The following is a 26,437-nucleotide window of genomic DNA, read 5'->3' on the forward strand; positions in this document are numbered from 1 at the left end:
TGATGTCATCATATTGTACCCCATCCGCAAAAAAAAAAATAACAAAACGTTTCCGCCTAGGCTCGAACTGGGGACCTTCTGTGTGTAAAGCAGACGTGATAACCACTACACTACGGAAACTTTACCATTATCTCTCCTATTAAATGCGGTGTCATTTGATGTCATCATATTGTACCCCATCCGCAAAATATATATATATATATATATATATTCCCGCCCAGGCTCCCTAATTAAATGCGGTTGCATTCGATGTCATCATATGGATGCACCAACGGCAAAAAATTAAAATAATGTTTCCGCCCAGGCTCGAACAGGGAACCTTCTGCGTGTGAGGCAGACGTGATAACCACTACACTACGGAAACTTCACGATTATCTCTCCTATTAAATGCGGTGTCATTTGATGTCATCATATTGTACCCCATCCTAAAAAAAAATAACAAAATGTATCCGCCGAGGCTAGAACTGGGGACCTTCTGCGTGTAAAGCAGACGTGATAACCACTACACTACGGAAACTTCACGATTTTCTCTCCTATTAAATGCGGTGTCATTTGATGTCATCATATTGTACCCCATCCTAAAAAAAAATAACAAAATGTATCCCCCGAGGCTCGAACTGGGGACCTTCTGCGTGTAAAGCAGACGTGATAACCACTACACTAAGGAAACTTCACTATTTTCTCTCCTTTTAAATGCGGTGTCATTTGATGTCATCATATTGTACCCCATCCGCACAAAAAAAATAACAAAATGTTTCCGCCCAGGCTCGAACTGGGAACCTTCGGCGTGTAAAGCAGACGTGATAACCACTACACTAAGGAAACTTCACGATTTTCTCTCCTTTTAAATGCGGTGTCATTTGATGTCATCATATTGTACCCCATCCGCAAAAAAAATAACAAAATGTTTCCGCCCAGGCTCCCTAATTAAATTCGGTTTTATTCGATGTCATCATATGGATGCACCAACGGCAAAAGATTAAAATAATGATTCCGCCCAGGCTCGAACTGGGGACCTTCTGCGTTTAAAGCAGACGTTATAACCACTACACTACGGAAACTTCACGATTATCTCTCCTATTAAATGCGGTGTCATTTGATGTCATCATATTGTACCCCATCCGTAAAAAAAAATAACAAAATGTTTCCGCCCAGGCTCGAACTGGGGACCTTCTGCGTGTAAAGCAGACGTGATAACCACTACACTACGGAAACTTCACGATTTTCTCTCCTATTAAATGCGGTGTCATTTGATGTCATAATATTGTACCCCATCCGCAAAAAAAATAATAAAATGTTTCCGCCAAGCCCCGAACTGGGGACCTTCTGCGTGTTAGGCAGACGTGATAACCACTACACTACGGAAACTTCACAATTTTCTCTCCTATTAAATTCGTTTTCATTCGGTGTCATCATATCGATGCACCAACGGCAAAAAAATTTAAAAAATGTCCTGGCGGGGCTCGAACTGGGGACCTTCTGCGTGTAAAGCAGACGTGATAACCACTACACTAAGGAAACTTCACGATTTTCTCTCCTTTTAAATGCGGTGTCATTTGATGTCATCATATTGTACCCCATCCGCAAAAAAAATAACAAAATGTTTCCGCCCAGGCTCCCTAATTAAATTCGGTTTTATTCGATGTCATCATATGGATGCACCAACGGCAAAAGATTTAAATAATGTTTCCGCCCAGGCTCGAACTGGGGACCTTCTGCGTGTAAAGCAGACGTGATAACCACTACACTACGAAAACTTCACTATTATCTCTCCTATTAAATGCGGTGTCATTTGATGTCATCATATTGTACCCCATCCGTAAAAAAAAAATATATATATATATATTTCAGCCCAGGCTCCCTAATTAAATGCGGTTACATCCGATGTCATCATATGGATGCACCAACGGCAAAAAATTAAAATAATGATTCCGCCCAGGCTCGAACTGGGGACCTTCTGCGTTTAAAGCAGACGTTATAACCACTACACTACGGAAACTTCACGATTATCTCTCCTATTAAATGCGGTGTCATTTGATGTCATCATATTGTACCCCATCCGTAAAAAAAAATAACAAAATGTTTCCGCCCAGGCTCGAACTGGGGACCTTCTGCGTGTAAAGCAGACGTGATAACCACTACACTACGGAAACTTCACGATTTTCTCTCCTATTAAATGCGGTGTCATTTGATGTCATCATATTGTACCCCATCCGCAAAAAAAAATAACAAAATACTTCCGCCAAGGCTCCCTAATTAAATGCGGTTTTACTCGATGTCATCATATGGATGCACCAACGGCAAAAAATTTAAATAATGTTTCCGCCCATGCTCGAACTGGGGACCTTCTGCGTGTGAGGCAGACGTGATAACCACTACACTACGGAAACTTCACGATTATCTCTCCTATTAAATGCGGTGTAATTTGATGTCATCATATTGTACCCCATCCGCAAAAAAAAATAACAAAATGTTTCCGCCCAGGCTCGAACTGGGGACATTTTGCGTGTGAGGCAGACGTGATAACCACTACACTACGAAAACTTTACGACTTTCTCACATATTAAATGCGGTGTCATTTGACGTCATCATATTGTACCCCATCCGCAAAAAAAAAAAAATAATGTTTCCGCCCAGGCTCGAACTGGGGACCTTCTGCGTGTTAGGCAGACGTGATAACCACTACACTACGGACACTTCACGATTTTCTCTCCTATTAAATGCAGTGTCATTTGATGTCATCATATTGTACCCCATCCGCAAAAAAAAAAATAACAAAACGTTTCCGCCTAGGCTCGAACTGGGGACCTTCTGTGTGTAAAGCAGACGTGATAACCACTACACTACGGAAACTTTACCATTATCTCTCCTATTAAATGCGGTGTCATTTGATGTCATCATATTGTACCCCATCCGCAAAATATATATATATATATATATATATTCCCGCCCAGGCTCCCTAATTAAATGCGGTTGCATTCGATGTCATCATATGGATGCACCAACGGCAAAAAATTAAAATAATGTTTCCGCCCAGGCTCGAACAGGGAACCTTCTGCGTGTGAGGCAGACGTGATAACCACTACACTACGGAAACTTCACGATTATCTCTCCTATTAAATGCGGTGTCATTTGATGTCATCATATTGTACCCCATCCTAAAAAAAAATAACAAAATGTATCCGCCGAGGCTAGAACTGGGGACCTTCTGCGTGTAAAGCAGACGTGATAACCACTACACTACGGAAACTTCACGATTTTCTCTCCTATTAAATGCGGTGTCATTTGATGTCATCATATTGTACCCCATCCTAAAAAAAAATAACAAAATGTATCCCCCGAGGCTCGAACTGGGGACCTTCTGCGTGTAAAGCAGACGTGATAACCACTACACTAAGGAAACTTCACTATTTTCTCTCCTTTTAAATGCGGTGTCATTTGATGTCATCATATTGTACCCCATCCGCACAAAAAAAATAACAAAATGTTTCCGCCCAGGCTCGAACTGGGAACCTTCGGCGTGTAAAGCAGACGTGATAACCACTACACTAAGGAAACTTCACGATTTTCTCTCCTTTTAAATGCGGTGTCATTTGATGTCATCATATTGTACCCCATCCGCAAAAAAAATAACAAAATGTTTCCGCCCAGGCTCCCTAATTAAATTCGGTTTTATTCGATGTCATCATATGGATGCACCAACGGCAAAAGATTAAAATAATGATTCCGCCCAGGCTCGAACTGGGGACCTTCTGCGTTTAAAGCAGACGTTATAACCACTACACTACGGAAACTTCACGATTATCTCTCCTATTAAATGCGGTGTCATTTGATGTCATCATATTGTACCCCATCCGTAAAAAAAAATAACAAAATGTTTCCGCCCAGGCTCGAACTGGGGACCTTCTGCGTGTAAAGCAGACGTGATAACCACTACACTACGGAAACTTCACGATTTTCTCTCCTATTAAATGCGGTGTCATTTGATGTCATAATATTGTACCCCATCCGCAAAAAAAATAATAAAATGTTTCCGCCAAGCCCCGAACTGGGGACCTTCTGCGTGTTAGGCAGACGTGATAACCACTACACTACGGAAACTTCACAATTTTCTCTCCTATTAAATTCGTTTTCATTCGGTGTCATCATATCGATGCACCAACGGCAAAAAAATTTAAAAAATGTCCTGGCGGGGCTCGAACTGGGGACCTTCTGCGTGTAAAGCAGACGTGATAACCACTACACTAAGGAAACTTCACGATTTTCTCTCCTTTTAAATGCGGTGTCATTTGATGTCATCATATTGTACCCCATCCGCAAAAAAAATAACAAAATGTTTCCGCCCAGGCTCCCTAATTAAATTCGGTTTTATTCGATGTCATCATATGGATGCACCAACGGCAAAAGATTTAAATAATGTTTCCGCCCAGGCTCGAACTGGGGACCTTCTGCGTGTAAAGCAGACGTGATAACCACTACACTACGAAAACTTCACTATTATCTCTCCTATTAAATGCGGTGTCATTTGATGTCATCATATTGTACCCCATCCGTAAAAAAAAAATATATATATATATATTTCAGCCCAGGCTCCCTAATTAAATGCGGTTACATCCGATGTCATCATATGGATGCACCAACGGCAAAAAATTAAAATAATGATTCCGCCCAGGCTCGAACTGGGGACCTTCTGCGTTTAAAGCAGACGTTATAACCACTACACTACGGAAACTTCACGATTATCTCTCCTATTAAATGCGGTGTCATTTGATGTCATCATATTGTACCCCATCCGTAAAAAAAAATAACAAAATGTTTCCGCCCAGGCTCGAACTGGGGACCTTCTGCGTGTAAAGCAGACGTGATAACCACTACACTACGGAAACTTCACGATTTTCTCTCCTATTAAATGCGGTGTCATTTGATGTCATCATATTGTACCCCATCCGCAAAAAAAATAATAAAATGTTTCCGCCCAGGCTCGAACTGGGGACCTTCTGCGTGTTAGGCAGACGTGATAACCACTACACTACGGAAACTTTACAATTTTCTCTCCTATTAAATTCGTTTTCATTCGATGTCATCATATCGATGCACCAACGGCAAAAAAATTTAAAAAATGTCCTGGCGGGGCTCGAACATGGGCCCTTCTGCGTGTAAAGCAGACATGATAACCACTACACTAAGGAAACTTCACGATTTTCTCTCCTTTTAAATGCGGTGTCATTCGATGTCATCATATGGATGCACCAACCCCAAAAAAATTTAAATAATGTTTCCGCCCAGGCTCGAACTTGGGACCTTCTGAGTGTTAGGCAGACGTGATAACCACTACACTACGGAAACTTCACAATTTTCTCTCCTAATAAATTCGTTTTCATTCGATGTCATCATATTGTACCCCATCCTAAAAAAAAATAACAAAATGTATCCGCCGAGGCTCGAACTGGGGACCTTCTGCGTGTAAAGCAGACGTGATAACCACTACACAAAGGAAACTTCACGATTTTATCTCCTTTTAAATGCGGTGTCATTTGATGTCATCATATGGATGCACCAACGCCAAAAAAATTTAAATAATGTTTCCGCCCAGGCTCCCTAATTAAATTCGGTTTTATTCGATGTCATCATATGGATGCACCAACGGCAAAAGATTTAAATAATGTTTCCGCCCAGGCTCGAACTGGGGACCTTCTGCGTGTAAAGCAGACATGATAAACACTACACTACGGAAACTTCACTATTATCTCTCCTATTAAATGCGGTGTCATTTGATGTCATCATATTGTACCCCATCCGTAAAAAAAAATATATATATATATATTTCAGCCCAGGCTCCCTAATTAAATGCGGTTACATCCGATGTCATCATATGGATGCATCAACGGCAAAAAATTAAAATAATGTTTCCGCCCAGGCTCGAACAGGGGACCTTCTGCGTGTGAGGCAGACGTGATAACCACTACACTACGGAAACTTCACGATTATCTCTCCTATTAAATGCGGTGTCATTTGATGTCATCATATTGTACCCCATCCTAAAAAAAAATAACAAAATGTATCCGCCGAGGCTAGAACTGGGGACCTTCTGCGTGTAAAGCAGACGTGATAACCACTACACTACGGAAACTTCACGATTTTCTCTCCTATTAAATGCGGTGTCATTTGATGTCATCATATTGTACCCCATCCTAAAAAAAAATAACAAAATGTATCCCCCGAGGCTCGAACTGGGGACCTTCTGCGTGTAAAGCAGACGTGATAACCACTACACTAAGGAAACTTCACTATTTTCTCTCCTTTTAAATGCGGTGTCATTTGATGTCATCATATTGTACACCATCCGCAAAAAAATAACAAAATATTTCCTCCCAAGCTACCTAATTAAATTCGGTTTTATTCGATGTCATCATATGGATGCACCAATGCCAAAAAAATTTAAATAATGTTTCCGCCCAGGCTCGAACTTGGGACCTTCTGCGTGTAAAGCAGACGTGATAACCACTACACTACGGAAACTTCACTATTATCTCTCCTATTAAATGCGGTGTCATTTGATGTCATCATATTGTACCCCATCCGTAAAAAAAAATATATATATATATATTTCAGCCCAGGCTCCCTAATTAAATGCGGTTACATCCGATGTCATCATATGGATGCATCAACGGCAAAAAATTAAAATAATGTTTCCGCCCAGGCTCGAACAGGGGACCTTCTGCGTGTGAGGCAGACGTGATAACCACTACACTACGGAAACTTCACGATTATCTCTCCTATTAAATGCGGTGTCATTTGATGTCATCATATTGTACCCCATCCTAAAAAAAAATAACAAAATGTATCCGCCGAGGCTAGAACTGGGGACCTTCTGCGTGTAAAGCAGACGTGATAACCACTACACTACGGAAACTTCACGATTTTCTCTCCTATTAAATGCGGTGTCATTTGATGTCATCATATTGTACCCCATCCTAAAAAAAAATAACAAAATGTATCCCCCGAGGCTCGAACTGGGGACCTTCTGCGTGTAAAGCAGACGTGATAACCACTACACTAAGGAAACTTCACTATTTTCTCTCCTTTTAAATGCGGTGTCATTTGATGTCATCATATTGTACACCATCCGCAAAAAAATAACAAAATATTTCCTCCCAAGCTACCTAATTAAATTCGGTTTTATTCGATGTCATCATATGGATGCACCAATGCCAAAAAAATTTAAATAATGTTTCCGCCCAGGCTCGAACTTGGGACCTTCTGCGTGTAAAGCAGACGTGATAACCACTACACTACGGAAACTTCACGATTATCTCTCCTATTAAATGCAGTGTCATTTGATGTCATCATATTGTACCCAATCCGCAAAAAAAATATATATATATATATATTCCCGCCCAGGCTCCATAATTAAATGCGGTTGCATTCGATGTCATCATATGGATGCACCAACGGCAAAAAATTAAAATAATGTTTCCGCCCAGGCTCGAACAGGGGACCTTCTGCGTGTTAGGCAGACGTGATAACCACTACACTACGGAAACTTCACGATTATCTCACCTATTAAATGCGGTGTCATTTGATGTCATCATATTGTACCCCATCCGCAAAAAAAAAATAACAAAATGTTTTCGCCCAGGCTCGAACTGGGGACCTTCTGCGTGTAAAGCAGACGTGATAACCACTGCACTACGGAAACTTCACAATTTTCTCTCCTATTAAATGCGGTTTTATTCGATGTCATCATATGGATGCACAAACGGCAAAAAAAATTAAAATAATGTTTCGCCAAGGCTCGAACTGGGGACCTTCTGCGTGTAAAGCAGACGTGATAACCACTACACTACGGAAACTTCTCGATTTTCTATCCTATTAAATGCGGTGTCATTTGATGTCATCATATTGTACCCCATCAGCAAAAAAAAATAATAAAATGTTTCCGCCCAGGCTCGAACTGGGGACCTTCTGCGTGTTAGGCAGAAGTGATAACCACTACACTACGGAAACTTCACAATTTTCTCTCCTATTAAATTCGTTTTCATTCGATGTCATCATATCGATGCAGCAACGGCAAAGGAATTTAAAAAGTGTCCCGGCGGGGCTCGAACTTGGGACCTTCTTCGTGTAAAGCAGACGTGATAAACACTACACTACGGAAACTTCACGACTTTCTCCCCTATTAAATGCGGTGTCATTTGACGTTATCATATTGTACCCCATTGGCAAAAAAAAAAATGTTTCCGCCCAGGCTCGAACTGGGGACCTTCTGAGTGTTAGGCAGACGTGATAACGACTACACTACGGAAACTTCACGATTATCTCTCCTATTAAATGCGGTGTCATTTGATGTCATCATATTGTACCCCATCCTAAAAAAAAATAACAAAATGTATCCGCCGAGGCTCGAACTGGGGACCTTCTGCGTGTAAAGCAGACGTGATAACCACTACACTAAGGAAACTTCACTATTTTCTCTCCTTTTAAATGCGGTGTCATTTGATGTCATCATATTGTACCCCATCCGCAAAAAAAAATAACAAAATGTTTCCGCCCAGGCTCGAACTGGGGACCTTCTGCGTGTAAAGCAGACGTGATAACCACTACACTACGGAAACTTCACGATTATCTCTCCTATTAAATGAGGTGTCATTTGATGTCATCATATTGTAACCCTTCCGCAAAAAAAAATAACAAAATATTTCCTCCCAGGCTCCCTAATTAAATTCGGTTTTATTCGATGTCATCATATGGATGCACCAAAGGCAAAAGATTTAAATAATGATTCCGCCCAGGCTCGAACTGGGGACCTTCTGCGTGTAAAGCAGACGTGATAACCACTACACTACGGAAACTTCACTATTATCTCTCCTATTAAATGCGGTGTCATTTGATGTCATCATATTGTACCCCATCCGTAAAAAAAAATATATATATATATTTCAGCCCAGGCTCCCTAATTAAATGCGGTTACATCCGATGTCATCATATGGATGCACCAACGGCAAAAAATTAAAATAATGTTTCCGCCCAGGCTCGAACTGGGGACCTTCTGCGTGAAAGCAGACGTGATAACCACTACACTACGGAAACTTCACGATTTTCTCTCCTATTAAATGCTGTGTCATTTGATGTCATCATATTGTACCCCATCCGCAAAAAAAAATAACAAAATACTTCCGCCAAGGCTCCCTAATTAAATGCGGTTTTACTCGATGTCATCATATGGATGCACCAACGGCAAAAAATTTAAATAATGTTTCCGCCCATGCTCGAACTGGGGACCTTCTGCGTGTGAGGCAGACGTGATAACCACTACACTACGGAAACTTCACGATTATCTCTCCTATTAAATGCGGTGTAATTTGATGTCATCATATTGTACCCCATCCGCAAAAAAAAATAACAAAATGTTTCCGCCCAGGCTCGAACTGGGGACATTTTGCGTGTGAGGCAGACGTGATAACCACTACACTACGAAAACTTTACGACTTTCTCACATATTAAATGCGGTGTCATTTGACGTCATCATATTGTACCCCATCCGCAAAAAAAAAAAAATAATGTTTCCGCCCAGGCTCGAACTGGGGACCTTCTGCGTGTTAGGCAGACGTGATAACCACTACACTACGGACACTTCACGATTTTCTCTCCTATTAAATGCAGTGTCATTTGATGTCATCATATTGTACCCCATCCGCAAAAAAAAAAATAACAAAACGTTTCCGCCTAGGCTCGAACTGGGGACCTTCTGTGTGTAAAGCAGACGTGATAACCACTACACTACGGAAACTTTACCATTATCTCTCCTATTAAATGCGGTGTCATTTGATGTCATCATATTGTACCCCATCCGCAAAATATATATATATATATATATATATTCCCGCCCAGGCTCCCTAATTAAATGCGGTTGCATTCGATGTCATCATATGGATGCACCAACGGCAAAAAATTAAAATAATGTTTCCGCCCAGGCTCGAACAGGGAACCTTCTGCGTGTGAGGCAGACGTGATAACCACTACACTACGGAAACTTCACGATTATCTCTCCTATTAAATGCGGTGTCATTTGATGTCATCATATTGTACCCCATCCTAAAAAAAAATAACAAAATGTATCCGCCGAGGCTAGAACTGGGGACCTTCTGCGTGTAAAGCAGACGTGATAACCACTACACTACGGAAACTTCACGATTTTCTCTCCTATTAAATGCGGTGTCATTTGATGTCATCATATTGTACCCCATCCTAAAAAAAAATAACAAAATGTATCCCCCGAGGCTCGAACTGGGGACCTTCTGCGTGTAAAGCAGACGTGATAACCACTACACTAAGGAAACTTCACTATTTTCTCTCCTTTTAAATGCGGTGTCATTTGATGTCATCATATTGTACCCCATCCGCACAAAAAAAATAACAAAATGTTTCCGCCCAGGCTCGAACTGGGAACCTTCGGCGTGTAAAGCAGACGTGATAACCACTACACTAAGGAAACTTCACGATTTTCTCTCCTTTTAAATGCGGTGTCATTTGATGTCATCATATTGTACCCCATCCGCAAAAAAAATAACAAAATGTTTCCGCCCAGGCTCCCTAATTAAATTCGGTTTTATTCGATGTCATCATATGGATGCACCAACGGCAAAAGATTAAAATAATGATTCCGCCCAGGCTCGAACTGGGGACCTTCTGCGTTTAAAGCAGACGTTATAACCACTACACTACGGAAACTTCACGATTATCTCTCCTATTAAATGCGGTGTCATTTGATGTCATCATATTGTACCCCATCCGTAAAAAAAAATAACAAAATGTTTCCGCCCAGGCTCGAACTGGGGACCTTCTGCGTGTAAAGCAGACGTGATAACCACTACACTACGGAAACTTCACGATTTTCTCTCCTATTAAATGCGGTGTCATTTGATGTCATAATATTGTACCCCATCCGCAAAAAAAATAATAAAATGTTTCCGCCAAGCCCCGAACTGGGGACCTTCTGCGTGTTAGGCAGACGTGATAACCACTACACTACGGAAACTTCACAATTTTCTCTCCTATTAAATTCGTTTTCATTCGGTGTCATCATATCGATGCACCAACGGCAAAAAAATTTAAAAAATGTCCTGGCGGGGCTCGAACTGGGGACCTTCTGCGTGTAAAGCAGACGTGATAACCACTACACTAAGGAAACTTCACGATTTTCTCTCCTTTTAAATGCGGTGTCATTTGATGTCATCATATTGTACCCCATCCGCAAAAAAAATAACAAAATGTTTCCGCCCAGGCTCCCTAATTAAATTCGGTTTTATTCGATGTCATCATATGGATGCACCAACGGCAAAAGATTTAAATAATGTTTCCGCCCAGGCTCGAACTGGGGACCTTCTGCGTGTAAAGCAGACGTGATAACCACTACACTACGAAAACTTCACTATTATCTCTCCTATTAAATGCGGTGTCATTTGATGTCATCATATTGTACCCCATCCGTAAAAAAAAAATATATATATATATATTTCAGCCCAGGCTCCCTAATTAAATGCGGTTACATCCGATGTCATCATATGGATGCACCAACGGCAAAAAATTAAAATAATGATTCCGCCCAGGCTCGAACTGGGGACCTTCTGCGTTTAAAGCAGACGTTATAACCACTACACTACGGAAACTTCACGATTATCTCTCCTATTAAATGCGGTGTCATTTGATGTCATCATATTGTACCCCATCCGTAAAAAAAAATAACAAAATGTTTCCGCCCAGGCTCGAACTGGGGACCTTCTGCGTGTAAAGCAGACGTGATAACCACTACACTACGGAAACTTCACGATTTTCTCTCCTATTAAATGCGGTGTCATTTGATGTCATCATATTGTACCCCATCCGCAAAAAAAATAATAAAATGTTTCCGCCCAGGCTCGAACTGGGGACCTTCTGCGTGTTAGGCAGACGTGATAACCACTACACTACGGAAACTTTACAATTTTCTCTCCTATTAAATTCGTTTTCATTCGATGTCATCATATCGATGCACCAACGGCAAAAAAATTTAAAAAATGTCCTGGCGGGGCTCGAACATGGGCCCTTCTGCGTGTAAAGCAGACATGATAACCACTACACTAAGGAAACTTCACGATTTTCTCTCCTTTTAAATGCGGTGTCATTCGATGTCATCATATGGATGCACCAACCCCAAAAAAATTTAAATAATGTTTCCGCCCAGGCTCGAACTTGGGACCTTCTGAGTGTTAGGCAGACGTGATAACCACTACACTACGGAAACTTCACAATTTTCTCTCCTAATAAATTCGTTTTCATTCGATGTCATCATATTGTACCCCATCCTAAAAAAAAATAACAAAATGTATCCGCCGAGGCTCGAACTGGGGACCTTCTGCGTGTAAAGCAGACGTGATAACCACTACACAAAGGAAACTTCACGATTTTATCTCCTTTTAAATGCGGTGTCATTTGATGTCATCATATGGATGCACCAACGCCAAAAAAATTTAAATAATGTTTCCGCCCAGGCTCCCTAATTAAATTCGGTTTTATTCGATGTCATCATATGGATGCACCAACGGCAAAAGATTTAAATAATGTTTCCGCCCAGGCTCGAACTGGGGACCTTCTGCGTGTAAAGCAGACATGATAAACACTACACTACGGAAACTTCACTATTATCTCTCCTATTAAATGCGGTGTCATTTGATGTCATCATATTGTACCCCATCCGTAAAAAAAAATATATATATATATATTTCAGCCCAGGCTCCCTAATTAAATGCGGTTACATCCGATGTCATCATATGGATGCATCAACGGCAAAAAATTAAAATAATGATTCCGCCCAGGCTCGAACTGGGGACCTTCTGCGTTTAAAGCAGACGTTATAACCACTACACTACGGAAACTTCACGATTATCTCTCCTATTAAATGCGGTGTCATTTGATGTCATCATATTGTACCCCATCCGTAAAAAAAAATAACAAAATGTTTCCGCCCAGGCTCGAACTGGGGACCTTCTGCGTGTAAAGCAGACGTGATAACCACTACACTACGGAAACTTCACGATTTTCTCTCCTATTAAATGCGGTGTCATTTGATGTCATCATATTGTACCCCATCCGCAAAAAAAATAATAAAATGTTTCCGCCCAGGCTCGAACTGGGGACCTTCTGCGTGTTAGGCAGACGTGATAACTACTACACTACGAAAACTTCACAATTTTCTCTCCTAATAAATTCGTTTTCATTCGATGCCATCATATCGATGCACCAACCGCAAAAAAAATTAAAAAATGTCCCGGCGGAGCTCGAATTTGGGACCTATTCTGCGTGTGAAGCAAACTTGATAAAAACTACACTACGGAAACTTCACGATTAACTCTCCTATTAAATGTGGTGTCATTTGATGTCATCATATTGTACCCCATCCGCAAAAAAAAATAACAAAATACTTCCGCCAAGGCTCCCTAATTAAATGCGGTTTTACTCGATGTCATCATATGGATGCACCAACGGCAAAAAATTTAAATAATGTTTCCGCCCAGACTCGAACTGGGGACCTTCTGCGTGTGAGGCGGACGTGATAACCACTACACTACGGAAACTTCACGATTATCTCTCCTATTAAATGCGGTGTCATTTGATGTCATCATATTGTACCCCATCCGCAAAAAAAATAACAAAATGTTTCCGCCCAGGTTCGAGCTGGGGACCTTCTGCGTGTAAAGCAGACGTGATAACCACTACACTACGGAAACTTCACGATTTTCTCTCCTATTAAATGCGGTGTCATTTGATGTCATCATTTTGTACACCATCCGCAAAAAAAATAACAATATTTCCTCCCAAGCTACCTAATTAAATTCGGTTTTATTCGATGTCATCATATGGATGCACCAACGCCAAAAAAATTTAAATAATGTTTCCGCCCAGGCTCGAACTGGGGACCTTCTGCGTGTTAGGCAGACGTGATAACTACTACACTACAGAAACTTCACAATTTTCTCTCCTAATAAATTCGTTTTCATTCGATGTCATCATATCGATGCACCAACGGCAAAAAATTTAAATAATGTTTCCGCCCAGGTTCGAACTGGGGACCTTCTGCGTGTAAAACAGACGTGATAACCACTACACTACGGAAACTTCACAATTTTCTCTCCTATTAAATTCGTTTTCATTCGATGTCATCATATCGATGCACCAACGGCAAAAAAATTTAAAAAATGTCCTGGCGGGGCTCGAACTTGGGACCTTCTGCGTGTAAAGCAGACATGATAAACACTACACTACGGAAACTTCACGACTTTCTCCCCTATTAATTGCGGTGTCATTTGACGTCATCATATTGTACCCCATAGGCAAAAAAAAAATGTTTCCGCCCAGGCCCGAACTGGGGACCTTCTGCGTGTTAGGCAGACATGATAACCACTACACTACGGAAACTTTACGATTATCTCTCCTATTAAATGTGGTGTCATTTGATGTCATCATATTGTACCCCATCCTAAAAAAAAATAACAAAATATTTCCTCCCAAGCTCCCTAATTAAATTCGGTTTTATTCGATGTCATCATATGGATGCACCAACGGCAAAAAATTTAAATAATGTTTCCGCCCAGGCTCGAGCAGGGGACATTTTGCGTGTGAGGCAGACGTGATAACCACTACACTACGAAAACTTTACGACTTTCTCCCATATTAAATGCGGTGTCATTTGACGTCATCATATTGTACACCATCCGCAAAAAAAAAAAATAATGTTTCCGCCCAGGCTGGAACTGGGGACCTTCTGCGTGTTAGGCAGACGTGATAACCACTACACTACGGACACTTCACGATTTTCTCTCCTATTAAATGCAGTGTCATTTGATGTCATCATATTGTACCCCATCCGCAAAAAAAAAATAACAAAACGTTTCCGCCTAGGCTCGAACTGGGGACCTTCTGTGTGTAAAGCAGACGTGATAACCACTACACTACGGAAACTTTACGATTATCTCTCATATTAAATGCGGTGTCATTTGATGTCATCATATTGTACCCCATCCGCAAAAAATATATATATATATATATTCCCGCCCAGGCTCCCTAATTAAATGCGGTTGCATTAGATGTCATCATATGGATGCACCAACGGCAAAAAATTAAAATAATGTTTCCGCCCAGGCTCGAACAGGTGACCTTCTGCGTGTGAGGCAGACGTGATAACCACTACACTACGGAAACTTCACGATTATCTCTCCTATTAAATGCGGTGTCATTTGATGTCATCATATTGTACCCCATCCGCAAAAAAAATATAACAAAATGTTTCCTCCCAGCCTCGAACTGGGGACCTTCTGCGTGTAATGCAGACGTGATAACCACTGCACTACGGAAACTTCACGATTTTCTCTCCTATTAAATGCGGTGTCATTTGATGTCATCATATTGTACCCCATCCGCAAAAAAAATATAACAAAATGTTTCCTCCCAGCCTCGAACTGGGGACCTTCTGCGTGTAAAGCAGACGTGATAACCACTACACTAAGGAAACTTCACGATTTTCTCTCCTTTTAAATGCGGTGTCATTTGATGTCATCATATTGTACCCCATCCGCAAAAAAAAATAACAAAATGTTTCCGCCCAGGCTCGAACTGGGGACCTTCTGCGTGTAAAGCAGACGTGATAACCACTACACTACGGAAACTTCACGATTATCTCTCCTATTAAATGTGGTGTCATTTGATGTCATCATATTGTAACCCTTCCGCAAAAAAAAATAACAAAATATTTCCTCCCAGGCTCCCTAATTAAATTCGGTTTTATTCGATGTCATCATATGGATGCACCAAAGGCAAAAGATTTAAATAATGATTCCGCCCAGGCTCGAACTGGGGACCTTCTGCGTGTAAAGCAGACGTGATAACCACTACACTACGGAAACTTCACTATTATCTCTCCTATTAAATGCGGTGTCATTTGATGTCATCATATTGTACCCCATCCGTAAAAAAAAATATATATATATTTATTTCAGCCCAGGCTCCCTAATTAAATGCGGTTACATCCGATGTCATCATATGGATGCACCAACGGCAAAAAATTAAAATAATGATTCCGCCCAGGCTAGAACTGGGGACCTTCTGCGTGTAAAGCAGACGTGATAACCACTACACTACGGAAACTTCACGATTTTCTCTCCTATTAAATGCGGTGTCATTTGATGTCATCATATTGTACCCCATCCGCAAAAAAAATAATAAAATGTTTCCGCCCAGGCTCGAACTGGGGACCTTCTGCGTGTTAGGCAGACGTGATAACTACTACACTACGGAAACTTCACAATTTTCTCTCCTAATAAATTCGTTTTCATTCGATGCCATCATATCGATGCACCAACCGCAAAAAAAATTAAAAAATGTCCCGGCGGAGCTCGAACTTGGGACCTATTCTGCGTGTGAAGCAAACTTGATAAAAACTACACTACGGAAACTTCACGATTAACTCTCCTATTAAATGTGGTGTCATTTGATGTCATCATATTGTACCCCATCCGAAAAAATAAATAACAAAATACTTCCGCCAAGGCTCCCTAATTAAATGCTGTTTTACTCGATGTCATCATATGGATGCACCAACGGCAAAAAATTTAAATAATGTTTCCGCCCAGGCTCGAACTGGGGACCTTCTGCGTGTGAGGCAGACGTGATAACCACTACACTACGGAAACTTCACGATTATCTCTCCTATTAAATGCGGTGTCATTTGATGTCATCATATTGTACCCCATCCGCAAAAAAAAATAACAAAATGTTTCCGCCCAGGCTCGAACTGGGGACCTTCTGCGTGTAAAGCAGACGTGATAACCACTACACTACGGAAACTTCACGATTTTCTCTCCTATTAAATGCGGTGTCATTTGATGTCATCATTTTGTACACCATCCGCAAAAAAAATAACAAAATATTTCCTCCCAAGCTACCTAATTAAATTCGGTTTTATTCGATGTCATCATATGGATGCACCAACGCCAAAAAAATTTAAATAATGTTTCCGCCCAGGCTCGAACTGGGGACCTTCTGCGTGTTAGGCAGACGTGATAACTACTACACTACAGAAACTTCACAATTTTCTCTCCTAATAAATTCGTTTTCATTCGATGTCATCATATCGATGCACCAACTGCAAAAAATTTAAATAATGTTTCCGCCCAGGTTCGAACTGGGGACCTTCTGCGTGTAAAACAGACGTGATAACCACTACACTACGGAAACTTCACAATTTTCTCTCCTATTAAATTCGTTTTCATTCGATGTCATCATATCGATGCACCAACGGCAAAAAAATTTAAAAAATGTCCTGGCGGGGCTCGAACTTGGGACCTTCTGCGTGTAAAGCAGACATGATAAACACTACACTACGGAAACTTCACGACTTTCTCCCCTATTAATTGCGGTGGGTTGGCTGTGGTTATGGCGGCCACGAATTTTCTTGGCTCCGTCGCTATCCTACTGGTATCGCTTGTAATTCTTTCAAATCTCAACAATACCTCTGAAATCTTATCAAGAAACACCTCTGAGTTCAATTTGTCTGGATGGATCAGCAAATACAAGTTACTGCTGATCGGTAGCGAAAGTTTTCTTACTTCTACTCGATCGTCAAGATCCGCCATCTTGAATCCTTATGATGTTCATCCTGGTCTACCAAGGCTCATCTGTAATCTGTTGCTGCTGAGTGGTAATATATCGCTTAACCCTGGTCCAAACTGGAAATTTCCCTGTGGCATATGTGCGAAACCTGTCAAATCCAACCAAAGAGGCATCCAATGTGACTCGTGTGACCTGTGGTTTCATTCGTCATGCTGCCAAATTGGTAATTCAACCTATAACTCCTTGGCTAATTCCTCTTGTACATGGATCTGTCCATGTTGTGGCTCATCTAACTTTTCAAGTGGATCAATCTTCACCTCATCATCCAACTCCATAAGTATTAGCAACTCATTCACTATTCTATCAACTAATCATGATGAACCATCAAATTCACGTTCTACGCATAGTCTTTATAGTCCTCTTCCTGTCACATCTACCCCGGTTAAACGCTTCAGGAAAATCACTAGACTCAATTGTATTGAAATCAATTGTGACAGCATAAAGAGCTCTGAACGTGCAGCAGTTTTTGCCAGCCATGTTAGTATGTATAATCCTGATGTTATTTTTGGGTGTGAATCCAAACTCAGCCCAGAAGATCCAACATACTCGTCCTTTCCACCAGACTACACAGTATATCGTAAAGATCGATTGGATTCAGGTGGTGGAGGTGTGTTTATTGCCATCAAGCACGACATCCCATCATTTGCATCACCGAACCACACTATTGACTCTGGAGACGAAGATGAATCATTATGCGTTTCTGTAAAGCTCGCCAAACAAAAGGAACTCTATCTGTGTTCTTTCTACAAACCTCCCAAGGCTACTACATCACGTATCGACTACCTTTCACATGCTGTTCTCAAAATTTTCGACAAGAATAAAAAATCTCACCCTAACATTGTTATTGCTGGCGATTTTAACTGTGGAGACATAAACTGGAACTCTGACCCTCCTTCAATCACTAACCATGCGTCGGCACCCATGATGAATTACCTACTGGATTTTATCAGCAATAACGCTCTTACTCAACACGTCCTACATCCCACACGCCCAGCTTCTCTTAATACTTTGGATCTGGTGTTATCGTCATCTCCTGCTCTAGTATCCGATGTCAGAATCCTCCCAGGTATGAGTGACCACGATATTGTGTCTTTTTCTATCACCTGTAAGCCTCCAAGGCTAACAAGTCCCCCCCACAAAGTTTATATGTACGATAAAATGGATGTCGAGGGTCTCCATCGTGATGCTATGACCTTGGCTAGTGAGTTCTTCTCTTCATGTGAGTCTAGGTCAGTGGAGTCAAATTGGTCGCATTTCAAGAACGGTCTCTTATCTGCTGTTGAAAAACATGTTCCTTCCAAACTGACCAAGTCGAAACTTTCTTTACCTTGGATGTCACCAACCATTAAACGCCTTATGAGGAAACGAGATTCTCTCCTCCTTAGAGCTAAACGTAGTAACAACAAAAGCTCAGAAGTATGGCGTGCTTACCGTCAACAGAGGAACAAAGTCGTCAAGGCTCTCAAGGTTGCACATAACAACTATTTGAATGACGTGATAGGCGAAAGTTTGCAATCAGATCCCAAGAAATTTTGGAGATATGTTAAACGCTCAAGATCAGAAAATGTAGGCATTCCAACTCTCCATAAGGATAACATGCTTTTTATATCAGATGCAGATAAAGCTGAGGCTCTTAACCATCATTTCCAGAGCGTTTTCACTAGTGATAATGGTCAACTTCCGGATCTGTCGACTTCTAGTTACCCTACAATTAAAGATATTATCTTTACCGAGCCTGGCATTCGTAAGCAGCTTGAAAGTCTCAATCCATCTAAGTCTGTTGGACCGGATGGTCTTTCTCCAAGAATCCTCCGTGATCTATCATCTGAGATCTCAAATGTGCTCACGTTTATCTTCCAGCAAAGTTTTGACTCAGGTATTTTGCCTGAAGACTGGTTAAAAGCTTTGGTAGTCCCTGTCTTCAAAAAATCCAGCAAGGACAACCCTGAGAACTACCGTCCCATATCCCTGACTTGTATATGCTGTAAAGTTATGGAACATGTAGTGCTAAGCCATCTGAACAGTCACACTGCTATGAACAACATCTTATCTGATTTGCAACACGGTTTTCGTTCTGGTTTTTCTTGTGAGACGCAGCTTGTTCTTACTACTTATGACTGGGCTACTTCTCTTAATAATCAAGGCCAGGTTGATGCTTTATTACTCGACTTCAGTAAAGCCTTTGATAAAGTCTCGCATTCCAAACTTTTGTATAAGCTCCGTAGTTATGGTATCTGCGGTAAGACTTGCCAATGGATCACTAGTTTCTTATCTGTTAGAACACAATTTGTCTCTGTGAATGGTACCCACTCCAGCTGTACTCCAGTGACCTCAGGCGTTCCTCAAGGTTCTGTGTTGGGTCCGGCGCTCTTCCTCTTGTTCATCAACGACATTACTCTCTGCACCAGGTCTCACCTACGTTTATTTGCTGATGATACTGTAGTCTATCGCAATATCAGGTCTGCAGATGATCATCAAGTGCTCCAGCAAGACCTGGATAACTTAACTAAATGGTCAAATGATTGGCAAATGGAATTCAACGTGTCTAAGTGTCATCTGCTTTCTATCACAAACAAGCGCAAACCATCCTTGCATACTTACTCCATCAACAATAAGTCTCTATCCAAAGTTGCAGAGCAAGATTACCTTGGAGTACGCTGTTCCTCCAATCTTCGCTGGGGCCCCCACGCATCTAAAATCTCGGATAAGGCAAACAAAGTTCTTGGTCTTCTTCGCAGGACTTTGAAACCATGCAGTCAGCTAGTTAAAGAGAGAGCATACTTTACCTTAGTAAGACCTATTCTTGAATACGCAGCTCCAGCTTGGAACCCTTATACTGATACCGATGTCAATCGCCTGGAACAAGTGCAAAAGAACGCTGCACGGTTCGTCACCAACACATATGACCCGTATGCAAGTACCACAAAACTTGTTAAAGACCTATCTTGGGACACTCTTGAACAAAGACGTTTAACTAGTCAGGCTATCTTATTTTATAAATTTCATAATAGTCTTATATATGCTAAATTACCTGATCTTGTCACGCGATCAACCAGATCCACCAGGCGCAAAGAGCTGTATTATAACCAATTGCAAGCAAATACCCTAGCTTTCAACTATTCTTTTTTCGCTAGAGCCATAAGAATCTGGAATTTGCTCCCCAACGACGTCAAATCAATTAATACCCTTGCCAAGTATAAGGCTGCTGTTCAGCCTGCAGTTAGATCTCTACAAGTACCTAGCTACTTGCGCAGGCTTTAGATCCCCAACCCATTAGCTGCTTAGTTTGTTTGTTTATTTATTATTCATTCATTTATTTATTTATTTAGCTATTTATCTATTTATTATTTATGTATTTAGCTATTTATCTATATCATTTATCTGCAATTAGATTTAAAGTGCATGTTACTTGTGTTAGCATTTAGATCCTCAATGGTCCTTTCCCCTTGTGGCGTTCTGTGCTTCTGTCTACGCCGGAGTCCTCTGCAATGCTTTGTTGAAGCGGTTGCGAGTGATTCTGGTGTGGATGGGGGTGTGGAGCGCCGTAGGGGGAAGGGTCCATTAAATATTTCGTTTGTCTGCTTGTTATTCACTACTAATTTATTTATTTGTTTATTACCTATTTGTCTCAAGTATCTATCCTGTTTTCTTATTTTATCTATTTACTTATTTATTTATTTATTTACTTATTTATACATTGATGTTTGTTTTTGCTACAGTTACTCTTTAATACTCTTTGTATCATAATTATACAATAATTACAATATTTACTTATACAGTTACTCTTTAATACTCTTTGTATCATAATTATTCGTTATTATTTGAGCAATACTTATTGTAATTATTTTAGCTCTATATGCCTCCTAGTATTAGCGAAAGCTACTTATAGGAGTAACAAATCGAAGTATCGAAGTATCGAAGTGTCATTTGACGTCATCATATTGTACCCCATAGGCAAAAAAAAAATGTTTCCGCCCAGGCCCGAACTGGGGACCTTCTGCGTGTTAGGCAGACATGATAACCACTACACTACGGAAACTTCACGATTATCTCTCCTATTAAATGTGGTGTCATTTGATGTCATCATATTGTACCCCATCCTAAAACAAAAAATAACAAAATATTTCCTCCCAAGCTCCCTAATTAAATTCGGTTTTATTCGATGTCATCATATGGATGCACCAACGGCAAAAAATTTAAATAATGTTTCCGCCCAGGCTCGAGCAGGGGACATTTTGCGTGTGAGGCAGACGTGATAACCACTACACTACGAAAACTTTACGACTTTCTCCCATATTAAATGCGGTGTCATTTGACGTCATCATATTGTACACCATCCGCAAAAAAAAAAAATAATGTTTCCGCCCAGGCTGGAACTGGGGACCTTCTGCGTGTTAGGCAGACGTGATCACCACTACACTACAGACACTTCACGATTTTCTCTCCTAATAAATGCAGTGTCATTTGATGTCATCATATTGTACCCCATCCGCAAAAAAATAAATAACAAAACGTTTCCGCCTAGGCTCGAACTGGGGACCTTCTGTGTGTAAAGCAGACGTGATAACCACTACACTACGGAAACTTTACGATAATCTCTCATATTAAATGCGGTGTCATTTGATGTCATCATATTGTACCCCATCCGCAAAAAATATATATATATATATTCCCGCCCAGGCTCCCTAATTAAATGCGGTTGCATTAGATGTCATCATATGGATGCACCAACGGCAAAAAATTAAAATAATGTTTCCGCCCAGGCTCGAACAGGTGACCTTCTGCGTGTGAGGCAGACGTGATAACCACTACACTACGGAAACTTCACGATTATCTCTCCTATTAAATGCGGTGTCATTTGATGTCATCATATTGTACCCCATCCGCAAAAAAAAAATATAACAAAATGTTTCCTCCCAGCCTCGAACTGGGGACCTTCTGCGTGTAATGCAGACGTGATAACCACTGCACTACGGAAACTTCACGATTTTCTCTCCTATTAAATGCGGTGTCATTTGATGTCATCATATTGTACCCCATCCGCAAAAAAAATATAACAAAATGTTTCCTCCCAGCCTCGAACTGGGGACCTTCTGCGTGTAAAGCAGACGTGATAACCACTGCACTACGGAAACTTCACGATTTTCTCTCCTATTAAATGCGGTTTTATTCGATGTCATCATATGGATGCACAAACGGCAAAAAAATTAAAATAATGTTTCGCCCAGGCTCGAACTGGGGACCTTCTGCGTGTAAAGCAGACGTGATAACCACTACACTACGGAAACTTCACGATTTTCTATCCTATTAAATGCGGTGTCATTTGATGTCATCATATTGTACCCCATCCGCAAAAAAAATAATAAAATGTTTCCGCCCAGGCTCGAACTGGGGACCTTCTGCGTGTTAGGCAGACGTGATAACCACTACACTACGGAAACTTCACAATTTTCTCTCCTATTAAATTCGTTTTCATTCGATGTCATCATATCGATGCAGCAACGGCAAAGGAATTTAAAAAATGTCCCGGCGGGGCTCGAACTTGGGACCTTCTTCGTGTAAAGCAGACGTGATCAACACTACACTACGGAAACTTCACGACTTTCTCCCCTATTAAATGCGGTGTCATTTGACGTTATCATATTGTACCCCATTGGCAAAAAAAAAATGTTTCCGCCCAGGCTCGAACTGGGGACCTTCTGAGTGTTAGGCAGACGTGATAACCACTACACTACGGAAACTTCACGATTATCTCTCCTATTAAATGCGGTGTCATTTGATGTCATCATATTGTACCCCATCATAAAAAAAAATAACAAAATGTATCCGCCGAGGCTTGAACTGGGGACCTTCTGCGTGTAAAGCAGACGTGATAACCACTACACTAAGGAAACTTCACGATTTTCTCTCCTTTTAAATGCGGTATCATTTGATGTCATCATATTGTACCCCATCCGCAAAAAAAAATAACAAAATGTTTCCGCCCAGGCTCGAACTGGGGACCTTCTGCGTGTAAAGCAGACGTGATAACCACTACACTACAAAAACTTCACGATTATCTCTCCTATTAAATGTGTTGTAATTTGATGTCATCATATTGTAACCCTTCCGCAAAAAAAAATAACAAAATTTTTCCTCCCAGGCTCCCTAATTAAATTCGGTTTTATTCGATGTCATCATATGGATGCACCAAAGGCAAAAGATTTAAATAATGATTCCGCCCAGGCTCGAACTGGGGACCTTCTGCGTGTAAAGCAGACGTGATAACCACTACACTACGGAAACTTCACTATTATCTCTCCTATTAAATGCGGTGTCATTTGATGTCATCATATTGTACCCCATCCGTAAAAAAAAATATATATATATATATATTTCAGCCCAGGCTCCCTAATTAAATGCGGTTACATCCGATGTCATCATATGGATGCACCAACGGCAAAAAATTAAAATAATGATTCCGCCCAGGCTCGAACTGGGGACCTTCTGCGTGTAAAGCAGACGTGATAACCACTACACTACGGAAACTTCACGATTTTCTCTCCTATTAAATGCGGTGTCATTTGATGTCATCATATTGTACCCCATCCGCAAAAAAAATAATAAAATGTTTCCGCCCAGGCTCGAACTGGGGACCTTCTGCGTGTTAGGCAGACGTGATAACTACTACACTACGGAAACTTCACAATTTTCTCTCCTAATAAATTCGTTTTCATTCGATGCCATCATATCGATGCACCAACCGCAAAAAAAATTAAAAAATGTCCCGGCGGAGCTCGAACTTGGGACCTATTCTGCGTGTGAAGCAAACTTGATAAAAACTACACTACGGAAACTTCACGATTAACTCTCCTATTAAATGTGGTGTCATTTGATGTCATCATATTGTACCCCATCCGCAAAAAAAAATAACAAAATACTTCCGCCAAGGCTCCCTAATTAAATGCGGTTTTACTCGATGTCATCATATGGATGCACCAACAACAAAAAATTTAAATAATGTTTCCGCCCAGGCTCGAACTGGGGACCTTCTGCGTGTGAGGCAGACGTGATAACCACTACACTACGGAAACTTCACGATTATCTCTCCTATTAAATGCGGTGTCATTTGATGTCATCATATTGTACCCCATCCGCAAAAACAAATAACAAAATGTTTCCGCCCAGGCTCGAACTGGGGACCTTCTGCGTGTAAAGCAGACGTGATAACCACTACACTACGGAAACTTCACGATTTTCTCTCCTATTAAATGCGGTGTCATTTGATGTCATCATATTGTACACCATCCGCAAAAAAAATAACAAAATATTTCCTCCCAAGCTACCTAATTAAATTCGGTTTTATTCGATGTCATCATATGGATGCACCAACGCCAAAAAAATTTAAATAATGTTTCCGCCCAGGCTCGAACTGGGGACCTTCTGCGTGTTAGGCAGACGTGATAACTACTACACTACGGAAACTTCACAATTTTCTCTCCTAATAAATTCGTTTTCATTCGATGTCATCATATCGATGCACCAACGGCAAAAAATTTAAATAATGTTTCCGCCCAGGTTCGAACTGGGGACCTTCTGCGTGTAAAGCAGACGTGATAACCACTACACTACGGAAACTTCACAATTTTCTCTCCTATTAAATTCGTTTTCATTCGATGTCATCATATCGATGCACCAACGGCAAAAAAATTTAAAAAATGTCCTGGCGGGGCTCGAACTTGGGACCTTCTGCGTGTAAAGCAGACATGATAAACACTACACTACGGAAACTTCACGACTTTCTCCCCTATTATTTGCGGTGTCATTTGACGTCATCATATTGTACCCCATAGGCAAAAAAAAAAATGTTTCCGCCCAGGCCCGAACTGGGGACCTTCTGCGTGTTAGGCAGACATGATAACCACTACACTACGGAAACTTCACGATTATCTCTAATATTAAATGTGGTATCATTTGATGTCATCATATTGTACCCCTTCCGCAAAAAAAAAATAACAAAATATTTCCTCCCAAGCTCCCTGATTAAATTCGGTTTTATTCGATGTCATCATATGGATGCACCAACGGCAAAAAAATTAAATAATGTTTCCGCCCAGGCTCGAGCAGGGGACATTTTGCGTGTGAGGCAGACGTGATAACCACTACACTACGAAAACTTTACGACTTTCTCACATATTAAATGCGGTGTCATTTGACGTCATCATATTGTACCCCATCCGCAAAAAAAAAAAAAAATAATGTTTCCGCCCAGGCTCGAACTGGGGACCTTCTGCGTGTTAGGCAGACGTGATAACCACTACACTACGGACACTTCACGATTTTCTCTCCTATTAAATGCAGTGTCATTTGATGTCATCATATTGTACCCCATCCGCAAAAAAAAAATAACAAAACGTTTCCGCCTAGGCTCGAACTGGGGACCTTCTGTGTGTAAAGCAGACGTGATAACCACTACACTACGGAAACTTTACGATTATCTCTCCTATTAAATGCGGTGTAATTTGATGTCATCATATTGTACCCCATCCGCAAAAAATATATATATATATATTCCCGCCCAGGCTCCCTAATTAAATGCGGTTGCATTCGATGTCATCATATGGATGCACCAACGGCAAAAAATTAAAATAATGTTTCCGCCCAGGCTCGAACAGGGGACCTTCTGCGTGTGAGGCAGACGTGATAACCACTACACTACGGAAACTTCACGATTATCTCTCCTATTAAATGCGGT

At 40.9% G+C, this 26,437-nt stretch overlaps 94 non-coding genes across 94 annotated transcripts; all 94 read right to left on the minus strand.

Moving 5' to 3' along the window:
• Window positions 1-47: 47 nt before the first annotated feature.
• On the minus strand, window positions 48-120 carry Trnav-uac. The gene has a single exon. It is a non-coding gene; the product is annotated as a tRNA-Val (tRNA).
• Window positions 121-291: 171 nt separating this feature from the next.
• On the minus strand, window positions 292-364 carry Trnav-cac. Its single transcript has one exon. It is a non-coding gene; the product is annotated as a tRNA-Val (tRNA).
• A 233-nt stretch (window positions 365-597) lies between these two features.
• Trnav-uac lies at window positions 598-670 on the minus strand. The gene has a single exon. It is a non-coding gene; the product is annotated as a tRNA-Val (tRNA).
• An 82-nt stretch (window positions 671-752) lies between these two features.
• Trnav-uac lies at window positions 753-825 on the minus strand. The gene has a single exon. It is a non-coding gene; the product is annotated as a tRNA-Val (tRNA).
• Window positions 826-988: 163 nt separating this feature from the next.
• Trnal-uaa lies at window positions 989-1,061 on the minus strand. Its single transcript has one exon. It is a non-coding gene; the product is annotated as a tRNA-Leu (tRNA).
• An 81-nt stretch (window positions 1,062-1,142) lies between these two features.
• Trnav-uac lies at window positions 1,143-1,215 on the minus strand. Its single transcript has one exon. It is a non-coding gene; the product is annotated as a tRNA-Val (tRNA).
• An 80-nt stretch (window positions 1,216-1,295) lies between these two features.
• Trnav-aac lies at window positions 1,296-1,368 on the minus strand. Its single transcript has one exon. It is a non-coding gene; the product is annotated as a tRNA-Val (tRNA).
• A 316-nt stretch (window positions 1,369-1,684) lies between these two features.
• Trnav-uac lies at window positions 1,685-1,757 on the minus strand. Its single transcript has one exon. It is a non-coding gene; the product is annotated as a tRNA-Val (tRNA).
• Window positions 1,758-1,926: 169 nt separating this feature from the next.
• Window positions 1,927-1,999, minus strand: Trnal-uaa. The gene has a single exon. It is a non-coding gene; the product is annotated as a tRNA-Leu (tRNA).
• Window positions 2,000-2,080: 81 nt separating this feature from the next.
• Window positions 2,081-2,153, minus strand: Trnav-uac. Its single transcript has one exon. It is a non-coding gene; the product is annotated as a tRNA-Val (tRNA).
• Window positions 2,154-2,317: 164 nt separating this feature from the next.
• On the minus strand, window positions 2,318-2,390 carry Trnav-cac. Its single transcript has one exon. It is a non-coding gene; the product is annotated as a tRNA-Val (tRNA).
• An 81-nt stretch (window positions 2,391-2,471) lies between these two features.
• Window positions 2,472-2,544, minus strand: Trnav-cac. The gene has a single exon. It is a non-coding gene; the product is annotated as a tRNA-Val (tRNA).
• Window positions 2,545-2,624: 80 nt separating this feature from the next.
• Trnav-aac lies at window positions 2,625-2,697 on the minus strand. Its single transcript has one exon. It is a non-coding gene; the product is annotated as a tRNA-Val (tRNA).
• Window positions 2,698-2,780: 83 nt separating this feature from the next.
• Trnav-uac lies at window positions 2,781-2,853 on the minus strand. The gene has a single exon. It is a non-coding gene; the product is annotated as a tRNA-Val (tRNA).
• A 171-nt stretch (window positions 2,854-3,024) lies between these two features.
• Window positions 3,025-3,097, minus strand: Trnav-cac. The gene has a single exon. It is a non-coding gene; the product is annotated as a tRNA-Val (tRNA).
• A 233-nt stretch (window positions 3,098-3,330) lies between these two features.
• Window positions 3,331-3,403, minus strand: Trnav-uac. The gene has a single exon. It is a non-coding gene; the product is annotated as a tRNA-Val (tRNA).
• Window positions 3,404-3,485: 82 nt separating this feature from the next.
• Window positions 3,486-3,558, minus strand: Trnav-uac. The gene has a single exon. It is a non-coding gene; the product is annotated as a tRNA-Val (tRNA).
• Window positions 3,559-3,721: 163 nt separating this feature from the next.
• Trnal-uaa lies at window positions 3,722-3,794 on the minus strand. The gene has a single exon. It is a non-coding gene; the product is annotated as a tRNA-Leu (tRNA).
• Window positions 3,795-3,875: 81 nt separating this feature from the next.
• Trnav-uac lies at window positions 3,876-3,948 on the minus strand. Its single transcript has one exon. It is a non-coding gene; the product is annotated as a tRNA-Val (tRNA).
• An 80-nt stretch (window positions 3,949-4,028) lies between these two features.
• Trnav-aac lies at window positions 4,029-4,101 on the minus strand. Its single transcript has one exon. It is a non-coding gene; the product is annotated as a tRNA-Val (tRNA).
• A 316-nt stretch (window positions 4,102-4,417) lies between these two features.
• On the minus strand, window positions 4,418-4,490 carry Trnav-uac. The gene has a single exon. It is a non-coding gene; the product is annotated as a tRNA-Val (tRNA).
• Window positions 4,491-4,659: 169 nt separating this feature from the next.
• Window positions 4,660-4,732, minus strand: Trnal-uaa. The gene has a single exon. It is a non-coding gene; the product is annotated as a tRNA-Leu (tRNA).
• An 81-nt stretch (window positions 4,733-4,813) lies between these two features.
• Window positions 4,814-4,886, minus strand: Trnav-uac. The gene has a single exon. It is a non-coding gene; the product is annotated as a tRNA-Val (tRNA).
• An 80-nt stretch (window positions 4,887-4,966) lies between these two features.
• Window positions 4,967-5,039, minus strand: Trnav-aac. Its single transcript has one exon. It is a non-coding gene; the product is annotated as a tRNA-Val (tRNA).
• Window positions 5,040-5,273: 234 nt separating this feature from the next.
• Window positions 5,274-5,346, minus strand: Trnav-aac. Its single transcript has one exon. It is a non-coding gene; the product is annotated as a tRNA-Val (tRNA).
• Window positions 5,347-5,663: 317 nt separating this feature from the next.
• Trnav-uac lies at window positions 5,664-5,736 on the minus strand. Its single transcript has one exon. It is a non-coding gene; the product is annotated as a tRNA-Val (tRNA).
• Window positions 5,737-5,904: 168 nt separating this feature from the next.
• Trnav-cac lies at window positions 5,905-5,977 on the minus strand. Its single transcript has one exon. It is a non-coding gene; the product is annotated as a tRNA-Val (tRNA).
• Window positions 5,978-6,210: 233 nt separating this feature from the next.
• Trnav-uac lies at window positions 6,211-6,283 on the minus strand. The gene has a single exon. It is a non-coding gene; the product is annotated as a tRNA-Val (tRNA).
• A 163-nt stretch (window positions 6,284-6,446) lies between these two features.
• Trnav-uac lies at window positions 6,447-6,519 on the minus strand. The gene has a single exon. It is a non-coding gene; the product is annotated as a tRNA-Val (tRNA).
• A 168-nt stretch (window positions 6,520-6,687) lies between these two features.
• Window positions 6,688-6,760, minus strand: Trnav-cac. The gene has a single exon. It is a non-coding gene; the product is annotated as a tRNA-Val (tRNA).
• A 233-nt stretch (window positions 6,761-6,993) lies between these two features.
• Window positions 6,994-7,066, minus strand: Trnav-uac. The gene has a single exon. It is a non-coding gene; the product is annotated as a tRNA-Val (tRNA).
• Window positions 7,067-7,229: 163 nt separating this feature from the next.
• Trnav-uac lies at window positions 7,230-7,302 on the minus strand. The gene has a single exon. It is a non-coding gene; the product is annotated as a tRNA-Val (tRNA).
• A 169-nt stretch (window positions 7,303-7,471) lies between these two features.
• Trnav-aac lies at window positions 7,472-7,544 on the minus strand. The gene has a single exon. It is a non-coding gene; the product is annotated as a tRNA-Val (tRNA).
• Window positions 7,545-7,626: 82 nt separating this feature from the next.
• Window positions 7,627-7,699, minus strand: Trnav-uac. The gene has a single exon. It is a non-coding gene; the product is annotated as a tRNA-Val (tRNA).
• A 235-nt stretch (window positions 7,700-7,934) lies between these two features.
• Trnav-aac lies at window positions 7,935-8,007 on the minus strand. The gene has a single exon. It is a non-coding gene; the product is annotated as a tRNA-Val (tRNA).
• Window positions 8,008-8,235: 228 nt separating this feature from the next.
• Trnav-aac lies at window positions 8,236-8,308 on the minus strand. Its single transcript has one exon. It is a non-coding gene; the product is annotated as a tRNA-Val (tRNA).
• Window positions 8,309-8,542: 234 nt separating this feature from the next.
• Window positions 8,543-8,615, minus strand: Trnav-uac. Its single transcript has one exon. It is a non-coding gene; the product is annotated as a tRNA-Val (tRNA).
• Window positions 8,616-8,779: 164 nt separating this feature from the next.
• Window positions 8,780-8,852, minus strand: Trnav-uac. The gene has a single exon. It is a non-coding gene; the product is annotated as a tRNA-Val (tRNA).
• Window positions 8,853-9,254: 402 nt separating this feature from the next.
• On the minus strand, window positions 9,255-9,327 carry Trnav-cac. The gene has a single exon. It is a non-coding gene; the product is annotated as a tRNA-Val (tRNA).
• Window positions 9,328-9,408: 81 nt separating this feature from the next.
• On the minus strand, window positions 9,409-9,481 carry Trnav-cac. The gene has a single exon. It is a non-coding gene; the product is annotated as a tRNA-Val (tRNA).
• An 80-nt stretch (window positions 9,482-9,561) lies between these two features.
• Trnav-aac lies at window positions 9,562-9,634 on the minus strand. The gene has a single exon. It is a non-coding gene; the product is annotated as a tRNA-Val (tRNA).
• An 83-nt stretch (window positions 9,635-9,717) lies between these two features.
• On the minus strand, window positions 9,718-9,790 carry Trnav-uac. The gene has a single exon. It is a non-coding gene; the product is annotated as a tRNA-Val (tRNA).
• A 171-nt stretch (window positions 9,791-9,961) lies between these two features.
• Trnav-cac lies at window positions 9,962-10,034 on the minus strand. Its single transcript has one exon. It is a non-coding gene; the product is annotated as a tRNA-Val (tRNA).
• Window positions 10,035-10,267: 233 nt separating this feature from the next.
• Window positions 10,268-10,340, minus strand: Trnav-uac. Its single transcript has one exon. It is a non-coding gene; the product is annotated as a tRNA-Val (tRNA).
• Window positions 10,341-10,422: 82 nt separating this feature from the next.
• On the minus strand, window positions 10,423-10,495 carry Trnav-uac. The gene has a single exon. It is a non-coding gene; the product is annotated as a tRNA-Val (tRNA).
• A 163-nt stretch (window positions 10,496-10,658) lies between these two features.
• Trnal-uaa lies at window positions 10,659-10,731 on the minus strand. Its single transcript has one exon. It is a non-coding gene; the product is annotated as a tRNA-Leu (tRNA).
• An 81-nt stretch (window positions 10,732-10,812) lies between these two features.
• Window positions 10,813-10,885, minus strand: Trnav-uac. Its single transcript has one exon. It is a non-coding gene; the product is annotated as a tRNA-Val (tRNA).
• An 80-nt stretch (window positions 10,886-10,965) lies between these two features.
• Trnav-aac lies at window positions 10,966-11,038 on the minus strand. Its single transcript has one exon. It is a non-coding gene; the product is annotated as a tRNA-Val (tRNA).
• Window positions 11,039-11,354: 316 nt separating this feature from the next.
• Window positions 11,355-11,427, minus strand: Trnav-uac. The gene has a single exon. It is a non-coding gene; the product is annotated as a tRNA-Val (tRNA).
• A 169-nt stretch (window positions 11,428-11,596) lies between these two features.
• On the minus strand, window positions 11,597-11,669 carry Trnal-uaa. The gene has a single exon. It is a non-coding gene; the product is annotated as a tRNA-Leu (tRNA).
• Window positions 11,670-11,750: 81 nt separating this feature from the next.
• On the minus strand, window positions 11,751-11,823 carry Trnav-uac. Its single transcript has one exon. It is a non-coding gene; the product is annotated as a tRNA-Val (tRNA).
• Window positions 11,824-11,903: 80 nt separating this feature from the next.
• On the minus strand, window positions 11,904-11,976 carry Trnav-aac. Its single transcript has one exon. It is a non-coding gene; the product is annotated as a tRNA-Val (tRNA).
• Window positions 11,977-12,210: 234 nt separating this feature from the next.
• Window positions 12,211-12,283, minus strand: Trnav-aac. The gene has a single exon. It is a non-coding gene; the product is annotated as a tRNA-Val (tRNA).
• A 317-nt stretch (window positions 12,284-12,600) lies between these two features.
• On the minus strand, window positions 12,601-12,673 carry Trnav-uac. Its single transcript has one exon. It is a non-coding gene; the product is annotated as a tRNA-Val (tRNA).
• A 168-nt stretch (window positions 12,674-12,841) lies between these two features.
• Window positions 12,842-12,914, minus strand: Trnal-uaa. Its single transcript has one exon. It is a non-coding gene; the product is annotated as a tRNA-Leu (tRNA).
• Window positions 12,915-12,995: 81 nt separating this feature from the next.
• Window positions 12,996-13,068, minus strand: Trnav-uac. Its single transcript has one exon. It is a non-coding gene; the product is annotated as a tRNA-Val (tRNA).
• An 80-nt stretch (window positions 13,069-13,148) lies between these two features.
• On the minus strand, window positions 13,149-13,221 carry Trnav-aac. The gene has a single exon. It is a non-coding gene; the product is annotated as a tRNA-Val (tRNA).
• A 319-nt stretch (window positions 13,222-13,540) lies between these two features.
• Trnav-cac lies at window positions 13,541-13,613 on the minus strand. The gene has a single exon. It is a non-coding gene; the product is annotated as a tRNA-Val (tRNA).
• An 80-nt stretch (window positions 13,614-13,693) lies between these two features.
• Trnav-uac lies at window positions 13,694-13,766 on the minus strand. The gene has a single exon. It is a non-coding gene; the product is annotated as a tRNA-Val (tRNA).
• Window positions 13,767-13,928: 162 nt separating this feature from the next.
• Trnav-aac lies at window positions 13,929-14,001 on the minus strand. The gene has a single exon. It is a non-coding gene; the product is annotated as a tRNA-Val (tRNA).
• An 80-nt stretch (window positions 14,002-14,081) lies between these two features.
• Window positions 14,082-14,154, minus strand: Trnav-aac. The gene has a single exon. It is a non-coding gene; the product is annotated as a tRNA-Val (tRNA).
• Window positions 14,155-14,381: 227 nt separating this feature from the next.
• Trnav-aac lies at window positions 14,382-14,454 on the minus strand. Its single transcript has one exon. It is a non-coding gene; the product is annotated as a tRNA-Val (tRNA).
• A 315-nt stretch (window positions 14,455-14,769) lies between these two features.
• Window positions 14,770-14,842, minus strand: Trnav-aac. The gene has a single exon. It is a non-coding gene; the product is annotated as a tRNA-Val (tRNA).
• Window positions 14,843-14,924: 82 nt separating this feature from the next.
• Trnav-uac lies at window positions 14,925-14,997 on the minus strand. Its single transcript has one exon. It is a non-coding gene; the product is annotated as a tRNA-Val (tRNA).
• A 167-nt stretch (window positions 14,998-15,164) lies between these two features.
• Trnav-cac lies at window positions 15,165-15,237 on the minus strand. Its single transcript has one exon. It is a non-coding gene; the product is annotated as a tRNA-Val (tRNA).
• A 237-nt stretch (window positions 15,238-15,474) lies between these two features.
• Trnav-uac lies at window positions 15,475-15,547 on the minus strand. Its single transcript has one exon. It is a non-coding gene; the product is annotated as a tRNA-Val (tRNA).
• An 81-nt stretch (window positions 15,548-15,628) lies between these two features.
• Window positions 15,629-15,701, minus strand: Trnav-uac. Its single transcript has one exon. It is a non-coding gene; the product is annotated as a tRNA-Val (tRNA).
• A 164-nt stretch (window positions 15,702-15,865) lies between these two features.
• On the minus strand, window positions 15,866-15,938 carry Trnav-uac. Its single transcript has one exon. It is a non-coding gene; the product is annotated as a tRNA-Val (tRNA).
• A 168-nt stretch (window positions 15,939-16,106) lies between these two features.
• On the minus strand, window positions 16,107-16,179 carry Trnav-uac. Its single transcript has one exon. It is a non-coding gene; the product is annotated as a tRNA-Val (tRNA).
• Window positions 16,180-16,259: 80 nt separating this feature from the next.
• On the minus strand, window positions 16,260-16,332 carry Trnav-aac. Its single transcript has one exon. It is a non-coding gene; the product is annotated as a tRNA-Val (tRNA).
• Window positions 16,333-16,651: 319 nt separating this feature from the next.
• Trnav-cac lies at window positions 16,652-16,724 on the minus strand. Its single transcript has one exon. It is a non-coding gene; the product is annotated as a tRNA-Val (tRNA).
• Window positions 16,725-16,805: 81 nt separating this feature from the next.
• Window positions 16,806-16,878, minus strand: Trnav-uac. Its single transcript has one exon. It is a non-coding gene; the product is annotated as a tRNA-Val (tRNA).
• A 164-nt stretch (window positions 16,879-17,042) lies between these two features.
• Window positions 17,043-17,115, minus strand: Trnav-aac. Its single transcript has one exon. It is a non-coding gene; the product is annotated as a tRNA-Val (tRNA).
• An 80-nt stretch (window positions 17,116-17,195) lies between these two features.
• Trnav-uac lies at window positions 17,196-17,268 on the minus strand. The gene has a single exon. It is a non-coding gene; the product is annotated as a tRNA-Val (tRNA).
• Window positions 17,269-21,669: 4,401 nt separating this feature from the next.
• Window positions 21,670-21,742, minus strand: Trnav-aac. Its single transcript has one exon. It is a non-coding gene; the product is annotated as a tRNA-Val (tRNA).
• Window positions 21,743-22,059: 317 nt separating this feature from the next.
• Trnav-aac lies at window positions 22,060-22,132 on the minus strand. Its single transcript has one exon. It is a non-coding gene; the product is annotated as a tRNA-Val (tRNA).
• An 83-nt stretch (window positions 22,133-22,215) lies between these two features.
• Window positions 22,216-22,288, minus strand: Trnav-uac. Its single transcript has one exon. It is a non-coding gene; the product is annotated as a tRNA-Val (tRNA).
• A 165-nt stretch (window positions 22,289-22,453) lies between these two features.
• Window positions 22,454-22,526, minus strand: Trnav-cac. The gene has a single exon. It is a non-coding gene; the product is annotated as a tRNA-Val (tRNA).
• Window positions 22,527-22,765: 239 nt separating this feature from the next.
• On the minus strand, window positions 22,766-22,838 carry Trnav-uac. The gene has a single exon. It is a non-coding gene; the product is annotated as a tRNA-Val (tRNA).
• An 81-nt stretch (window positions 22,839-22,919) lies between these two features.
• Trnav-uac lies at window positions 22,920-22,991 on the minus strand. The gene has a single exon. It is a non-coding gene; the product is annotated as a tRNA-Val (tRNA).
• An 80-nt stretch (window positions 22,992-23,071) lies between these two features.
• On the minus strand, window positions 23,072-23,144 carry Trnav-aac. The gene has a single exon. It is a non-coding gene; the product is annotated as a tRNA-Val (tRNA).
• Window positions 23,145-23,371: 227 nt separating this feature from the next.
• Trnav-aac lies at window positions 23,372-23,444 on the minus strand. Its single transcript has one exon. It is a non-coding gene; the product is annotated as a tRNA-Val (tRNA).
• A 234-nt stretch (window positions 23,445-23,678) lies between these two features.
• On the minus strand, window positions 23,679-23,751 carry Trnav-uac. The gene has a single exon. It is a non-coding gene; the product is annotated as a tRNA-Val (tRNA).
• A 164-nt stretch (window positions 23,752-23,915) lies between these two features.
• Window positions 23,916-23,988, minus strand: Trnav-uac. The gene has a single exon. It is a non-coding gene; the product is annotated as a tRNA-Val (tRNA).
• Window positions 23,989-24,158: 170 nt separating this feature from the next.
• Window positions 24,159-24,231, minus strand: Trnav-uac. The gene has a single exon. It is a non-coding gene; the product is annotated as a tRNA-Val (tRNA).
• Window positions 24,232-24,311: 80 nt separating this feature from the next.
• Window positions 24,312-24,384, minus strand: Trnav-aac. The gene has a single exon. It is a non-coding gene; the product is annotated as a tRNA-Val (tRNA).
• Window positions 24,385-24,703: 319 nt separating this feature from the next.
• Trnav-uac lies at window positions 24,704-24,776 on the minus strand. The gene has a single exon. It is a non-coding gene; the product is annotated as a tRNA-Val (tRNA).
• An 81-nt stretch (window positions 24,777-24,857) lies between these two features.
• Trnav-uac lies at window positions 24,858-24,930 on the minus strand. The gene has a single exon. It is a non-coding gene; the product is annotated as a tRNA-Val (tRNA).
• A 164-nt stretch (window positions 24,931-25,094) lies between these two features.
• On the minus strand, window positions 25,095-25,167 carry Trnav-aac. Its single transcript has one exon. It is a non-coding gene; the product is annotated as a tRNA-Val (tRNA).
• An 80-nt stretch (window positions 25,168-25,247) lies between these two features.
• On the minus strand, window positions 25,248-25,320 carry Trnav-uac. Its single transcript has one exon. It is a non-coding gene; the product is annotated as a tRNA-Val (tRNA).
• A 228-nt stretch (window positions 25,321-25,548) lies between these two features.
• Window positions 25,549-25,621, minus strand: Trnav-aac. The gene has a single exon. It is a non-coding gene; the product is annotated as a tRNA-Val (tRNA).
• A 320-nt stretch (window positions 25,622-25,941) lies between these two features.
• On the minus strand, window positions 25,942-26,014 carry Trnav-aac. Its single transcript has one exon. It is a non-coding gene; the product is annotated as a tRNA-Val (tRNA).
• An 82-nt stretch (window positions 26,015-26,096) lies between these two features.
• Trnav-uac lies at window positions 26,097-26,169 on the minus strand. The gene has a single exon. It is a non-coding gene; the product is annotated as a tRNA-Val (tRNA).
• A 165-nt stretch (window positions 26,170-26,334) lies between these two features.
• Window positions 26,335-26,407, minus strand: Trnav-cac. The gene has a single exon. It is a non-coding gene; the product is annotated as a tRNA-Val (tRNA).
• Window positions 26,408-26,437: the final 30 nt, after the last annotated feature.

The sequence above is a fragment of the Nematostella vectensis genome, chromosome 7, assembly GCF_932526225.1.
Source record: "Nematostella vectensis chromosome 7, jaNemVect1.1, whole genome shotgun sequence".
Taxonomy (NCBI): domain Eukaryota; kingdom Metazoa; phylum Cnidaria; class Anthozoa; order Actiniaria; family Edwardsiidae; genus Nematostella; species Nematostella vectensis.